Source organism: Epargyreus clarus, unplaced genomic scaffold (genome assembly GCF_041222505.1).
Source record: "Epargyreus clarus isolate Ecla_fem2 unplaced genomic scaffold, WU_Ecla_fem_2.2 ptg000008l, whole genome shotgun sequence".
In the NCBI taxonomy this organism is placed as follows: domain Eukaryota; kingdom Metazoa; phylum Arthropoda; class Insecta; order Lepidoptera; family Hesperiidae; genus Epargyreus; species Epargyreus clarus.
Genome location: NW_027332216.1, coordinates 4884989 through 4902425, shown reverse-complemented (window position 1 = coordinate 4902425; position 17437 = coordinate 4884989). Strand labels below are relative to the sequence as shown.

Here is a 17437-nt window from a genome sequence, read left to right as displayed (position 1 = left end):
AGAAGTATAGTCCATATGACCGCGAATTATTAGCCATATATGAGGCAATCAAGTATTTCCGTCATATGATAGAAGCAAGACACTTTGTTATTTACACCGATCACAAACCCTTGACGTTTGCATTTTCCTTAAATAGAGATAAATGTTCACCAAGACAATTTCGATACCTTGACTTTATCTCCCAATTCACGACTAACATTAAATTTATACCAGGTCGTGACAATGTTGTGGCCGATACATTATCCAGAGTAGAGGAAATTGGCTCATCTATTGATTATGAGGAGCTTGCAAGATCTCAGGAAACTGACCCTGAACTGCAAGACCTGCTTCAACATGGGTCATCTTTGCGACTTGAGAAGGTGCAGATCCCCCAGTCGCGTCGAACACTTTACTGTGACACTTCAACAACATTACCACGTCCATTCGTAACACCTACCTTTCGCCGACAAGTCTTTGACTCCCTACACAGTCTGAGTCACCCAGGAGCAGCAGCTACAGTGCGACTGGTAACACAAAGATTTGTCTGGCCAGGGATTCGCAAAACTTGTAGAGAGTGGTCACATGAATGTCTACACTGCCAACGCAGTAAAGTTTACCGCCATACCTCATCTCCTCTTTCCCCTATCATTACCCCTACTTCAAGGTTCTCTCATATTCACCTTGACATCGTCGGTCCACTACCACCTTCATCTGATTTCACATACTGTCTCACCGTCATCGACAGGTTCACGCGATGGCCTGAGGCTATCCCGCTCAAAAACATTACCGCTGAGACCTGCGCATCCGCCCTTGTGTCTGGTTGGTTTGCCCGATTTGGATGTCCACTAAAAATCACCACAGACAGAGGTCGACAGTTCGAGTCCCATCTATTCAATGCACTTTCATCCATGGTTGGAGCTAAACATTTCAGAACGACCGCATATCATCCATCAGCCAATGGTATGATCGAACGTCTGCATCGCCAATTAAAAGCTGCGATTATGTGCCACAACTCTTCCAACTGGACTGAGGTTCTTCCCTTCGTGTTACTCGGCATACGAAGTGCATGGAAAGAAGACCTACAGACATCTTCAGCAGAGCTGGTTTATGGCGAACCTCTTCGCCTTCCAGGTCAGTTCATAGCTCCATCCAATGACCACACCACTGGAGACATCACTACTCTAGTAACTCGTCTGCGCACTAGCCTAGCCAATCTCACACCAAAACCAGCATCTTGGCACAGGAATAGTCCGTTCTACATCCCACGTGACTTGAAAGACTCATCACACGTCTTCCTGCGGCAGGACCATGTTCGAAGACCGCTGGAACCGCCTTACTCAGGTCCACATAAAGTCGTCGAGCGCAACTCTAAATATTTCAAAATTATTATGTCAGGAAAGACAGTTACAGTCTCGATTGATCGACTCAAACCAGCCTATCTGATGCGTGAAGCAGATGTACTGCCTGCTGAACCTGCTCAACCAGCTCCAGAAGTCAAGAGAACAAGAAGCGGAAGAAAAGTTACATTCCCAGATTATTATCGATCGCAGTAGCGATCTCGGTGGGGGAGTACTGTAGAGTGTTACCTACAAACCTCCTTCTATTTCGATATTGAAAACCGAATTTTTGAGAGGAAAAATAAAAAAAGACAGTTAGGATGTCATGTCAATTGTGTTGATACGAAAATTAATATTTTATGTTTAAATCTTTCATTATTGTTCGCTTACTTTCGTTTGTTAATTGTATATATATAAATCTATAATATAGTGAGTTGTGTAAATAGCTTCGGAGTATCATTTCCAACAACACCACTACACATCCTATAACGTATAACGTGTCTTATAGTTTTTGTCTGTTTTAGAATTTCTCTAGCATCAGATTTATAATGTAAAGTACCTACATGATCTACCTACATGCATTTCCTGTCAACTGGAATTTAATGTCATCAAAATATATTAAATAAAAAAGAAATCGGTTAAATAACATCTTACTTTCAAAACTTTATTATGATATCATTAACTTCACACTAGCATATAAATAAAAAATTGTTAAGGGTGAACAACCCTTATCACTTACAACAACACTCACTCACAACTTAGGGGTAAGAAAAATAGATAGTAGCCGATTTTCAGACCTGCTGAATATGCATGTAAAATTTGGTGAAAATCGGTAAACCCGTTTCGGAGGAATACGGTAACTAACATTGTGACACGAGAATTTTATATACCATAAGATGTAGCTAATTAGGTTAGTCTTTAATAAATACTGACACAAACTTTAAAATTTTCATTGTGTGACACAGCCTTAAGGCCTCAACGTTAAAGTTTTAAACGATATCGAATAGAGGCTTCAAACAACCTGTTATTGAACTATGCCATTAGCTTATTTAAAAACTTGGCGAGAACGTGGGTTCATTACTCAGGCTTAGCAGGCACGGGAAAGTTTAAATCTGTAGAGCTTCTAACTTTACATTTTCTAACGTTTACTATGTTGGTGACCTTATTTTTGTATTAAATGCAATAGACACCGTTAATTCTATCATTAAAAACACAAAACCAAACCAATTTTTTTTTTATTTTTTTTATTTTGAATTTGAAGATTTTTTTTATAATATAGGAGTAGCAGGCGAGCATGCGGTCCACCTGATGGTAAGTGGCTACTGCCGCCCATGGACATCTGTATTCAACCCTAGATAGGATTAGATATTCCTACCTGAGGTCGGCCACAGATGCGCCGCTACCCCTGAGGACTAAGCTGGAACGCCTCGGAAAAGTCTGTCTCCCTTACCACACCCTTCAAACTGGAACACAGCAGCGCCTAACACTGCTGTTATTAGGTAGAAATAGGTGTGGCGGTGGTACCCTCGGAGTCGAACCACTAAAGGTGCTACTACCTTCGAATTTGTTATCATAGCAGTCATAGTCATATTCAGTGTGAAAATTAAACTGTCTTCGTATTACGGTTCAATAGATAACGCAATATCAATTCAATTCAAATTCAATTCAATAGATAATTCAATAGATAATTAAATAGATAACGACAAATAAAGGTTTATTTTATAGCGACCTTATTTATTTTTAATATTTGTTATTATAACTAAAAAGGTGGTGCGTGTGTGTGGTGACCCCCGCTACTCATCAAAATGGCACACGCATTCTAGACCAACACACATATCATACAAATTTAAAGCCATAATAAAAATCAAAGTTAGTCATAAAGCTTATTATAAAATTTCTGATTATATTGATGATAAAACAGCTTGGGACTGATCAATAACAAAATTATTAGTTAATTAATAAAATATCAAAGTGTAGCGTATCTTGCTGAACAAACTTGTTTTTTAGATAAATATAAAGCAAGATACTGGAGATAATGCTTCATTAATTATATCTAAAAATGATGCCATTTAAAAAAAAGAGAATAATTATTATTAAAAAAAGACAAACCCACTGAGTTTCTTACAGGATCTTCTCAGTAGAGGACGCGTTCCGATCCGGTAGTAGTTTAAGAAAAATATTGTAACTGACAATTTGCCTTAATTTGGTAAGTGCCGTCGTTGGCCTATACAAAATAAATATATTTCATTTCATTTCATAAAATGTTATAAGCTATTCAGATAATTTATATTATTGCCTAAGTACACGCAATGTTCACCCTTAAATCAGAATTAATCCCCAAATACCAATACAATCAACTAATCAATTCATAAGGTAGAGGCTTTGTCTACATTTAATTGGAGAAATGTATCTCGGCTTAAGTAATAGTTTCAAAGCTGTCAGCAATAACTTGTCCTTTGAACCGGAAGATACAATATTGGTTTGTATTGAAACCTGCTTGTTTGACAGAGGTTACTGAATATTACTTGGGTACTCCGATACCAATTAATAGGTTTGAAGATATTAGTTTTGGGATCGAATTAGTTACAGCTGTTTATGAATTTATGTTATTCTGTTACTTTCATGTTTTGTTTCATTTTATTTTTAACGGACTACGGAAGGTAATGTTTTTCGAGCTAATGTACGTATGTCTTTCTTTGGCATGTCTAGCACAAACCGCTTGGCGTTTTACATATGAGGTGTCGTTGGATTTGTCTAATTTGTGCGAATTACTTAAGATACGTTTCTTAAGCAATAGCCACCACCTCTTGTAACAAAATTTATTCGCAAAATTGTTTAATTTGTGTAAAATTCTGCAATTCGCGTGACGCAACGTATACTTGAAACGGTTACATGAGTGTCAAGTAAATCATCCCGGGGTAGTCCACCTGCTGCCCCTGCACATCTCTAATCAACCCCTGATAAGATTAGAATCCTACCTGCGATCAAACACGGATATGTTACTATCCCTAAGAACTAAGATGGAACGTCGCAGATAATTACGACCCCGCACTTAAAATAACGTCCAAACCAGTACCCAGTATGAGTTTTTAAGTTTTCACAAAAAATACTGTTTTTGTTTTGTTTACGTATTTCCCATACTATTCCAATCACTGATACAATCTGCCTGGGGCGCTAATTGGACATGTATGGGCAAATACGTAAACAAATACCAAAACAGTTATTTTTTATACTAAAAATTCATACTAAGTACTCAACGCTACAAAGTTATTGATACTGATACCACTAATGTGAAACACAAGGGTTCTACCCTACTTTAATATTTACAAAACAAGTATTCCTTTAGGGCAAAAATAAGTATTGAAATAAGCACTGACTGCAGTGCCCTTAGGGCTACTTTTAGGGTACCTACCACGAAATTTTGTAGTTACTAAGAACGTACTGGAAAATACGATTATTTAAGTACACATTTTATACTAAATGTACTTATTATCAGATTTACAAGAAAGAAAACATAAACAAGACCTTTATAACATGATCTGTAGTAATATAGCACTGAATTGGTCGTGTCTTCTCTAAAAATTGTAACGATTTTTATCTTTATATTTAGTAATTACTATGTCAGGTATAATATATTTAGAATTTGTCAATTTGTACTGATTTTTTAATCTATGTACTTAAAATATAAGCTGGAACCAAGTTATATACGATATTTAAAAAATAAACGAAGCTTGATGGAAAATTGTAAACGTTATAAAGAGTTACAAAGAATTTCGGTTCTACAAGAAGATTTAAAGAAAAAATTGTAAGAAAAAACATTAAAAAAGTATTTGGGCTCGTCCGGGATTCGAACCCGAGACCTCTCGCACCCAAAGCGAAAATCATACCCCTAGACCAACGAGCCATGTACAAGGTATGGCGAACGAAGGCTTCACTACAAACCGTAAGGGTGATATTAAAAAAATAATATGTTGTTTATATTACTTTAAATAGTATTACGTAGGAGGGTATATTTTATACCTTCAAATGTAGTAAATTTTTTATGTATGGCAAAATGGCAAAATGTTCTTTTTATTTATTTTGATTTCGTTCAATGCCATTTACTATCAAAATAAAAATAAAACCTTTTGACAAAAAGTGGAGTTGGCTGATTTGCGAATTAAGGTACCGGTATGTAACCTTCTAGGTTATGGCAAGATTTTAGGGGTGGTAGAGTTCTGTATTTTTAACTACGAGCCGTATGTGATAATCATGGTTGATAGTTGATAGATAGTTGAGTGATAATCAGTCATGGTGCTAATCATACCAAAGCCATTACACATATCATTCTTTACAAACTAGATCAAAAATTGTGCAGCAATAAAAAGTAGGAATGGCAAAGGTATCTTAATAGACGAACCACAAAGAACTCTACCACCTTTGATTACAAAATATCTGTATATTAAGATTAGTAGATTAAATTGATGTTTTATATATAAATAATTTAAAAGTCGTACATTAGTGCAAAAAATATAACTTATATAAGCACTTAAATAAAAACACTTTAATTATACGAAGTGCTAAGTAATATAATGGAATAATAAATATTGAGGTGATCGATATAATTCATTTTTTATGTATTTAAACAGCATAGTTTTATTTAAAATTATATTTTGTCACGGCGAAATCACACAAAAATTAAAGAAACAGTTTACCTTCCCCTCTATCTGCGTTCATTGTTCTCCCCTTATGATATGTTTGACTGTGCCAAATGTTTACGACCGCGTGGAAACGTCGCTACGGTTACGTTGCTTTGGTTCGGTAGGCTACAGCTTATCTTAATAACTTGAGTTCCCTTTTATTCCACATATAACTGGCTTATTTTACTTACACTTTATATGATATAGAAGTAGCAAACTAGAATACAGTGCAACTGATGGTAAGTGGCCAGTGCCGCCCATGTACATCTTTAATCAACAATAAAGGTATGAAATTTAGACATTCAATTTTTCGAAGTTGAATATAACTATTACATATTAATAACTACTCGCTTAAAAGGCGAATGAAAATAAGGTGAGGGAACCTATATAGCGAAGATCTTTAAATAAGTTCTCAAAATTTGTGTGAACCCTTCGTCAACCCTTTTAGGCCTATGCCCAGCAGTGGAACAATAATAGGTTAACAGGAAGATAATGTAAGCGTAAAGTTATTACGAACCAAGTGTTTATGAGATCTCATTTACAAATGTTTCTGTTGAATGCCAAATGTTCCGCTTCCGACCTTATCTTAATAACTTTTTCGTTTACCTACACCCGAATGTTATTTGAACTGAGTCTGTGATTACCTTCTATTTTGCAAAACTGTTGAAATACTTACATTTTAGCTAAGTAGGCAAGCTTTTGAAATGTGAAACAGTTTGATGGTCAAAATAATAAATGAAGGACTATATAAGTGTATTTGTACAGCGAATTTATTACCTACGGCTTGTCTGAATTTTGACCAATTTACAAAGTAAAGTAACATTGGGTGTGGTTAAGAAATGGATGGGTGACTGCTAGATACTAAATTGCATGTAGCTTTCCGACTGTCTATCAGTTATTAGCATAGATAAGTATAGATGTTCACTGCCTTGTAATTGAAGGAAGCCATTAAATGACTTAAACAGCTGACAATTCTGTCAGCCGTTTAATGGCTGTCATGGTGTAATTTACGCGGAATAATCCCGACATGCGCAGTTAAGACACGAAATCGAAGCAAAAGTGCGAAGAAATATCGTTTCATTCGTAAACAATCTAAAAACTACATTTTTTAATATTTTTCAAACACGAAAATAATTGACAGTCACAATTGTCAAAAGGTTACATGTTCTTGTTAGGAGCGAGTAATATTCACTAATATATGGTTATTAGATTCACTTAAAATCCGTTAAACTTTGACAACAACCAAGTTATGTCCATAATGTCTTTAAAACACCCAATTATAATATCAATAAATCTCATAAAAGACGCTTTATAAGATACTGCGTGGATCCAGCCACAAATTAGAAATCTACATTCATTACTTACATATCTGTCTGCCCCGGAATCGAACCTGGAACCCTCTGCCCGTCAGACCGGTATTGACCGCTCCGCCATGATGCTCGTCTTAATTGAATTTGTATGTACTTATATATTTTATTCAATTTAGCTCCCCTCATATTGTTTATGTGATAAATGTTAGCAGAATTAAATGGCTGTTGACAGCTCCCCTCAATGTTTTCAGCTATCAAATTATTCCGAGCATGAATAATGTTTGTTTATTCTAATAGACGTAGTACTTTGCAAGCTTTGGTTTCTATGTTATTATGTAATACATTGTATATATAAAACACTGCAAATAAATTCAAAAAGGACAGGAGTCCTACTTAAACTCACAAGTGCGTGCCCTCCGGGGACTATGTTGTAATAAACGTGTGACAAAAGTACCTTCGCGCTCTTGCTACGAAAAGTTTGTAACTTTTGACTAATTGAGTTTTAATTAACCATGTTTCTATAGTAAAAATATATAAATAAAAATACAATATCCTGAATGTAAAAATACCTAGTTGATAGCTAAAAAATATTTTTTTATTAACCAACTTCAATATATTATAGTTTAAAAACTAAAAACCACACTAAAATCGCACAAGGACAATCGTTAATCCTGATTCCTGACAATCCTGATGAGGAGAATGAGCTAAAATTATTAAAAGCGTGTATTGCCATCGATTCTTGATAATTGTTCAAAATTTTAAATTAATCGGATCGTTCAAAGTGGGTACCGTTCCGTTACATACATACATACAACCCAAGCTAATACAAGCGTGGTAAAAAAGAGATTCTGTACCGCTATGTATGTATGAATGTAAGTTTGTATGGCCGCGATTTTCTCAGACATAACTAATCGAATTTGGATGGGGTTTTGATTATTTGAAAGCATATGTTACAAGGCAGGTTTTAGTATAAAATAATTTTGGAATTTTTTAATATCAAATCACAATTTGAAGTTTATGCCAAATCGATGTATTAAAATGATTTGTGTTGATCGCTTCAGAGATAGTTTCAAACCCATTCAACTTCGGAAGATATTAATTTCTTGCAAAGTAAATAACGGCCGAGGGTTGCAAAACGATTTTCTCCAACTGTTTGACCACTAGTGCGGGGTTGCGATCAAGTAAAGCAAATACTAAGTTATGTTTAAGTTGCTACCACAGTATAGATATGAATAGAAATAGTAATATATTTCTAACTAGCTGACCCGGCAAACTCTGTACCGCCTCAAAATCTATTTATCAAATATATTTCACATAAAATATAGCCTATGTTACTCGTAGATAATGTAGCTTTCGAATGGTGAAATAATTTTTAAAATCGGTCCAGTACTTTTTGAGCCTATTCATTACAATCAAACAAACAAACAAAGTTTTCCTCTTTATAATATTAATATAGATGTGTACCGAGTACTCATGATATGAATTTATAATGCCTTTAGTGAATGTAAATCCGACACAGTGCAAAGTTTGGTGCCTAGGAGTGAATGCATGATGGACCATGCCTAAAAAGAAAAACAAATGAAGTGAACGTAGTATATAGATTGATCACAAATCCTTGCCAATAGTTTCTCTCCATCAATGCAGCTTCGTTGTAACCACCGCATATGTAATTAGATTGAAATATCAGTCCTAAAAAAATTCAATCCGCTTATTTTAGTTACTTACATATTTAAATGAAACAATAAGGATAGTTATTATTAATTTATATAGCTTATTGCTACCGAGAATTAATTAAAAACATTGACTTACATTACAATTTTAACATTACATTGAGCACGCTTGCAATGTTACAACGGCGATAATTCAATAGCACGTTCAGCCAAGCATTACAATACTATACAGTCGCTTTATTACATTCTCTACCATAGAATTGTTCTCTATACAAATATTTCAAACATTCAGTCGATTAGTTACTAAAGCAAATTCCGAAGAGCAGTCATTCGTTAGTCAATCATGCACCATTGTAGTGATTTTTTTAAAACAAATTGTGAAATAATTCCAGGTGTCTGGTATAAAGTCTATTATTGTTTCTCAAAACCTACACCAGATTTTAATGAAAAATCTCTTGTCCAATATTATTATACAATCCTCTCTTATGTGGCCATCTTCTGAAGTGTTAATGGGCATCGTTTATAACAGAAATAGCTGCAGGGTAGAACTCTAATAGAGACTTTGGTCCTAATGAAGTGGACAGATGTCCAGAAGAAGACTGCGGTTAACCGCCGGATTCAGACGACTCGAAACCGGTCGGAGTGGCGCAGGTTAGAGGAGGCCTATGTCCAGCAGTAGATTTTAAAAATCTGATGGATGCAAGTAGTTTGGAAGGTGGTAGAACCCTTTGTGGTTCGACTCCAGAGGCACTACCGCCACACCTATTTCTACCTAATAACAGCAGTGTTAGGCGCTGCTGTGTTCCGTTTTGAAGGGTGTGGTAAGGGAGACAGAATTTTCCGAGGCGTTCCAGCTTAATCCTTAGGAGTAGCGGCGCATCTGTGGCCGACCTCAGGTAGGCACATCTAATCGTATCTGGGGTTGGTTACAGATATCCATGAGCGGCAGTAGCCACATATCACCAGGTGGATTACATGCTCGTCTGGTACTCCTATATTATAAAAAAAGTAGTAAGTAAACAAGCCTGTCAAAATCACAAAAGATACATATTTTTTTATTAATAATGCACTCTCAAACAGGTAAGTTACCCAGATTTTTCTTAGTTTCTTACTCAGTTTAATATTCAAATGTGTAACCAATCCACATATTACAACTATTATATCAAAGCTCCATGATATTACATGCTACTCATAATAGAAAGCGAAGCACCAAGAAATTTCTGTCCGCTGCGCAGCGTTCCAATAGGGTGGACCGAATAAGTTCTGTTTAAGTTGTGGAATAAGTAATTTAAGTTGCAACGATAGCGGCTCTCGGTCTATTTAGTCAGGGAGGCAGTTAAGAACCACGTCTCGCTTTCGTTTCGGAACTTAGACACGGTTCAAGAAACAATTAAAGGTTAAGTAATACTCCAAGCTGTGTAATGAATCGGTTTAAAAGTTGAAATAGGTTTTTGATAAATATAACTATGTCGTTGTATTAGCATTGGTTTGATTTGTTGTTTGTTAAACGGTGAAAATAATAGGAAGAATTATAGATTCCATCTTGTTCATTATGTTCACAAAAGTGTAAGTATTGCAGTAAGTGAACTCGTTTAACACCATAGATTAGTAAAGATACTTCGCCGCCTTGAAATTGAATGAAGCCACAAACGGCTTATTTTAGTAAGTTCTATTTTTGAATTCTTGACAAATAAAAACATTTTTAGAGAAAATTTACGAATAAGTAACTAATACTGCGTAATTTACGTAATAAATAAATAATTATTTCAAATATTTTAGGGACATTTTAGCACGGAGACGTGGCAAAACTTTTTTACGCAACTATTTCAATTCTCAAAACTGGTTACATTTTCGTATTAGGAGTGAGTAATCTTTACTAATCTATGTTTAACATGATAAACTATCATTTAATTCAGTTTAATACTAAGTAAGGTTTTTATTTTTTTTTATTTAAAAAACTCATAATGCTTGTATAATTCGCTATTTCGTGTATGCATGTATGTGTGTACCTATTTGCATGTATGAATTTAATGTAAATCAAGATTTTGCGTAATATTCAAATATGAAAATGCGCAAAAAATTCGTAGTTTTTCAACTTCCCTGATTGACAAACAAATTGCCCTGTTTATTCAACAAGAAAAGTGTTAAGCTAGATACGCACCGGACTAGATTTCTAACAATAGTCTTTTCTAATATTCCATAAAACAAACTATTCATTGATATTGTCAAAAAGCCAAGCGCTGTTTTCGCATCCAAACAATTCTGCTACTTGTTTGGAGCAATAAAAAATAATTCCGGCTTCCCAACTTTTACCATAAAAACAAGTATTCATTGGTAGTAAATGTGGTAATGTAGTAATGGACAATGGAAAACAAAATTTAGGCTGTTAGTACGAAAATATAAAATAGGAGTAGAAAATGCAGCTTTAAAATTAAGGATAGACAAGTTGTTTTATTAAAACTATGTATTGAAATATATTTAAATTGTTTGCGGTTCGCGTGAGGAAGCACCATTGCAATGATTATTACCCTCTAATAACAATAGTGTTAATTTGCTAATCTCTGCTTTGAATGTCGTAGTTAGAAAATACACTGATAAGATTTTTAACTTATTGTTCAGAGGTACCAACGTATCTTTAATCGCGCTCAGATAAAAAATCAAACTTTATCTAGCAGTGTCTACAGATGTCAATGGACGGCAGTGACTTAGGAAGCTTATGCACGAGCGACAGACTACGGCGACGATCAGACTATCGCTAAACGTCGTCGTCGTCATTTACTGACAATTGACGACAGTCAGCGACAGCCGACGATCAGCACCAAAGGTCGCGGACACGAACAATCGCTCGTGTGTTACCTCCCTAACAAATTTAACCAAGACTTACTTTTGGCGCTATTTTTTATTTATAGTTTGGTTTTAGATTTTCGATCCAGAACTTTTATTCCCGACTGTAGCGTCTTTGTGCAAACTGCAAGGTTCCGTTGGGGAGTTTGTTCCGGTTTAGCAAAGCCAGCGTAATTACAAACGCAGGAAACTTCCCTACCAAGTTCTTGAGAATAAGCGCACATGTGAACTGTAATAAGACATCGTGCAAGCAGACGCTATTTCGCACGAGCTTTGCTACTGTAGAATAATTATTTTTTACATTTACATTAAACGTTTCTAAGAAACAATAGTGGTTCGAGAAGATATTATATTGAAAGAGGTGCAAAATAATATGGGTATTAATTAATAGTGGATACGTCATACAGTAACAAGGGTCATTCAGAAAAGAAACCATTTTAAAATTAAATGTATATGTATTAACTTTTTTAATAACAATATTCTTCGTATTCTTCGTAGAATTTTTTTTTATTGATACTCCCTTCATCCCCAATGTGATCAAGAGGTAGAAAAAAATCGTCATCTTGCGGTAGGTATATTATAATTTAGAATGACGTCAATAAGTTTATGATGATTGTCATACAAAATAAATGTGTCTGCAAATTTTTAGCTCATACGAATGGGGTTAACTGGTTTGAAATTCAGTTGAAGTGCATGTTTTGGCACTCATACGAAGTGACGAAACAAGATAATAAAAAAATATAAAAAGCAAAAAATGTTATTGTGTGCTATAAAGTTTTCCGTTCGGTAATGAGTGTTAGTTTAAACAGAGCTTTAAGGTGAATAAATAAATGAAGCTTGGTAATGTGTTGGAAGTTACTGCAGATGTCTCCTATTTTTTGCGTAACGATTAATTGAGTTTACTTCTATTTATGTTTTATTAGTCCATTTTGTTTGGTTTTCCTTTATTGTTAAAAAATACAATTGACGTAAATAAAGTTTGTAAGTCCCACGCGATAGAAGATTTTTTAGCTTCTAATTGAATTCCTTAATTTGCGATTATAGTACTGAATAATCTGTCTATCTATCTATCTATCTATCTATCTATCTATCTATCTATCTATCTATCTATCTATCTATCTATCTATCTATCTATCTATCTATCTATCTATCTATCTATCTATCTATCTATCTATCTATCTATCTATCTATCTATCTATCTATCTATCTATCTATCTACTACTGATAACAAAAGCTATCATAATTTGAAATAACATTTTTTTAATCCCGTTCCAAACATCACCATGATCTACCCCTATGTAAAATGGGCGGCTTTTTATAAATAACGTTTTTATTAAAATGACTTCAATTATATTTTATCACTGTTTCTAAAAATATTATCAAAATATACCAACTGTATTCGAAATGGGTTTGAACGTCGCTAAAACTAATTCAGCTCCACATTTTCGGGCGCTGTACATTCTCAAAATATGCAAAACAAATAGGTTATGCTCGTTACCGAGTATAATATTGACTAGATATCGTTCCCATGTTTAGAATACTAAACACTATTCGGTAACAGAAGTGTCCATGTACACTATTATCGAGCCAACTCCTCTGAGGACAATTTACGGCATATGATGAAGTGACAATACCGTTAGGTTGAAAGCGTCTGTCAGTAAATAACAAAAGATGCCTTATTTTGAAAAGCCTGAATGACTATGGTTTATTGGACGATTATTTTCTAGTTTCAATTAAAATAGATAATGGAAAACATGTAGCTCAGGGCAAGAGCACATCTTTTTAAAACAAACGAGTAGCCTACCGTTCGAAATTCATTTCATATATTACTTTCTAGTTTGAATTAAAATAGATATTGGCACATGTGGCTTAGGGCAAGAAAACATCTTCTTAAAACAAACGAGTAGCCTACCGTTCGAAATTCATTTCATATATTACATGGGAGAGTAGGAACAATGTTTAACTTGCGTGTGAAGTATATTAACTCATACTGTCATCGTTGTGGGCATACTTTTATCACATACTCATTTCTGGCGACTACTCTTATCTGAGGTTTATTTCGGATGTCCATGGGTGACAGTAGCTACTTACCATCAGAACGACTGCATGATCATGTGCATATGTACGATATACGGAAAAAGGACTGTCTGTTAATAGTAACACAAGCAAACTACTTAATTACCATGATAAAAGCGATTAATATACTTTGTGTAAAGCATGCCAAACATGGTTCGTAAAGCTTATAAACATCTGTAATAAACCACAAATAGTTTGATCTACTCTACCTTACACGGGCTACTAATGTAATAGTATTTTAGGCAATCATACCTAATCCATCGTACTTGGTAAAATCTGCATTATGTCTATCACCTGTAATACCCTGATGCTACACTCTGGCCTACTGTAATGACCAACTTGCACAAATCCCATCAAAGCGGATTATTCATGATTATCGACGCACATTACCCACGAAGCACTCGTCCGTACAGTGTTTGGGATTTCGAGCGAATGCTATGCTAATCTACACGTTTACTAATTGCTATACAGTAGGACTACCATGAGTTTACAAAAGTATTACTCGCTAGCGACTGAGTAAAATAAATGTATGAAAAATTGTACAGCGCCTCTGGTGGTTACTCGTAGAACTAAAATCCGTAGTGACGTAACTCGATACGTAAAAAACCTATCGAAATCAAATCGCTAGCGAATGTCATTATAATCTATTGCCATACAAATTCGGTCCCATGAGTCATTAATTTGACAGACGTTGTCAAGAAATACCGTAACGATAGTAGTTATGTTATTCACTAGCAAAATGACAATAGTTTTCTATTTACCATTTCTATAGTGGCGTTTCTATGCCAACTCATGGTAATGCTACTGGAATGGAATAGAAACTGAATAAGGTGTTTCGATGTTAGATAGAATAATTAATTACATTTTTTTACAATTCACAAATTAAGGTAACAAAGGACCAGCCAGTCTATTTATATATATAGTCACTTATAGACATGTATATTAATCTAAGATAAAATTAGTCCTATTTGAAGACTACCACTGAAGGCTAAGGTAGAATGTCTTGTGTCAATTTATAAACTCCAAAATTTCCTTCGACTGTGTGCAGATGTAAAATCTCAAAGATATTTCCATGGCAGCAATAAAAGGCGATATATAAATAATTCTTTATTCCATGCCCTATATATTTTTAAAGTAAACTTAAAGCGATAGTAACCGAAGTTTACGATCAAGTGTATCTAGCAGGAAGTGCGTCTTAAGGTCAATAAATCATATTCACACGTGCTGTTTTGTCTTATTAGACATATTCCACCTTAAGTTTCCATGTCACTAAAACGCTATCCGAAAAACCAATCGTTAAATACAGACTATTTACTGGAATGGAAGTCGTAAAATTCAGACATCTTCTAATTTGATTTATGAGCAAAAAGGAAGGGTTAACTTTTGCAAAACCCTTGCGCGAGTGACACTAATCGCATAAATTAATCTCTTTCAGCAATACTTTGAGGATTAAAGGACTTTCAGTATACAAAAAAGTTTCTATTATCAGGATTTTAATTAGGTTAAGTGACAAACAGTTGCTGACGACAGCAATAAGAGAATTTAATGCTTTCTGAAATAAAGGTAACAGATATGTTTTTTTACTCGACTGCAGAGGGTAATGATGTTCGACCGTATTTATGTATGTATATCGCATTCATTGGTACACTGGCAGTGATAGCCTAGTGGTTAAGAAACTCGGCCCCTCGACCGAGGAGTCCGAGGTTCAAATCCCAGGCCAGGCCAGGTTCAAAGCCCAAACTCTGATTTTTCAAAGTTAAGTGCGTATTAGACATTAATTATCACTTGCTAAACGGTGAAGGAAAACATCGTGAGGAAACCTGCATACCCGAGAGATTAATAGAAAAAAAAATCTCGAAGGTATGTGAAGTCTACCAATACGCACTTGGCCAGCGCGGTGGACTGTGGCCTAATCGTTCTCATTATGGGAGGAGACCCGTGCCCAGCTGTGGGACAGTAATGGGTTGTTGATGGTACACTGTACAGCCTAAGGGCTTGACGGATTTCAGCGATGTCGGCTAATTTACATAAGATACGACTATCTTAGTCCTTTTAGACCACCACGAACCACTAGTAGATAATTGTTCTTTAATTCTGGGCTTCTTACACCTGGGCTGATGTATTCACATATGTAATAACGAACCACGCACGTCTTACATTGGTCTCATAAAAAATCACACGAAAAATAATTAATATAAAATCGAAAAAACTTCTAACTCTACCAAAACTAAAACTAACAGGCCATACAACTTCACGCTACCATGACGTATAAATTTGCAGGTGACTCTCAAACTGGGCACTCCGCAGGCCGGATCCCCAGAGACCCATCCCCGCTTACCATTACCGCATCTCCTCGGGATTTACTCACACGACAAATTTCTAACGTGAATCAATTTTTTTAATACAAATTTTCTTGTTTTTCTTTATCTTGTAATAAATGGTATGTGATATTAAAATCGACTCCAATATAGCATAGGATAAAATGGGGTAGGATACGATGGAATAGGAAAAAATGCGTTGAAATGTGATGGGATGGCATGAGAGGTATCGGAACGAGACGGATGAACTGAATTAGATCTTAATGGCAATAGTAGTAAATGACAATACTTCACGTAATCTCATCAGCGTCACGGCACCCGCATAGTTCATATACTTCATTCCACTGTGACGTATAATTTGCAGATGACTCTCAAACTGGGCACTCCGCAGTCCGGATCCCCAGAGACCCGTCCCCGCTCACCATTACCGCACTTCCTCGCGATTTACTGACACGACAAATCTCTATCGTGAATAACAATATGTTTAATGTAAACATATTTTTTAATTTTATTTCTTAGGTTGTTTGGTACATACCAAATAGACATGTGATATAAAAAACGACCTCAAGATAGAATAAGATAAAATGGGGTAGGATAGGATGGATGGGGAAAAACGAGCTGTCCGCCAGATAGTAAATAAATACTGTCGACCATGAAAAATGCGATCAACTCCATATTGGATTTTAGGCCTACATGACTACCACTGCAGATGCGTCGTTATCCTAGAGAAAGAGATTGGAAACCATATAAATACGAGTATATAGCCCTAACCACACCACATAAACCAAATCATAACCATTCCTATATTGTTCAACAGAGAAATTCCTTCTCAATAGACTAAAGAATTTACTTGTTGTTCTAGAAGACTAAATAATTTTTATGTTTACGAGGGGGAAACCTTCAAAAGGTAACCAGTGCCGTGGGAGCGACACAGGGTTATGTGGGATTCTTACCGCACTAAAACCCCCCCGGTGGCCGTCCTCAGCGTTGCCAAGAGGACTCCGGGAACTCCTACGGAACGCTACCGCAGTCCTCTGATCGTGTTGCCCCTTCAAGCTCCGCCTAGGTGAGTTGCAGGACTCATCACACCGTCTGGTGTTTACGATGGTCTGCGACCACACACACCGCCGTCCTTCCCAGAGTTGCTTGCTGGACGGCTTGACCTCCCAATCTTGTCGCCCGCAACGCCGGGAGCCCCCTTTTAGTCGCCTTTTACGACAGGCA

The 17437-nt window shown here is 35.7% G+C and overlaps 1 non-coding gene across 1 annotated transcript; it reads right to left on the bottom strand.

Moving 5' to 3' along the window:
• Positions 1-5148: 5148 nt before the first annotated feature.
• TRNAP-UGG (transfer RNA proline (anticodon UGG)) lies at positions 5149-5220 on the bottom strand. Its single transcript has one exon. It is a non-coding gene; the product is annotated as a tRNA-Pro (tRNA).
• Positions 5221-17437: the final 12217 nt, after the last annotated feature.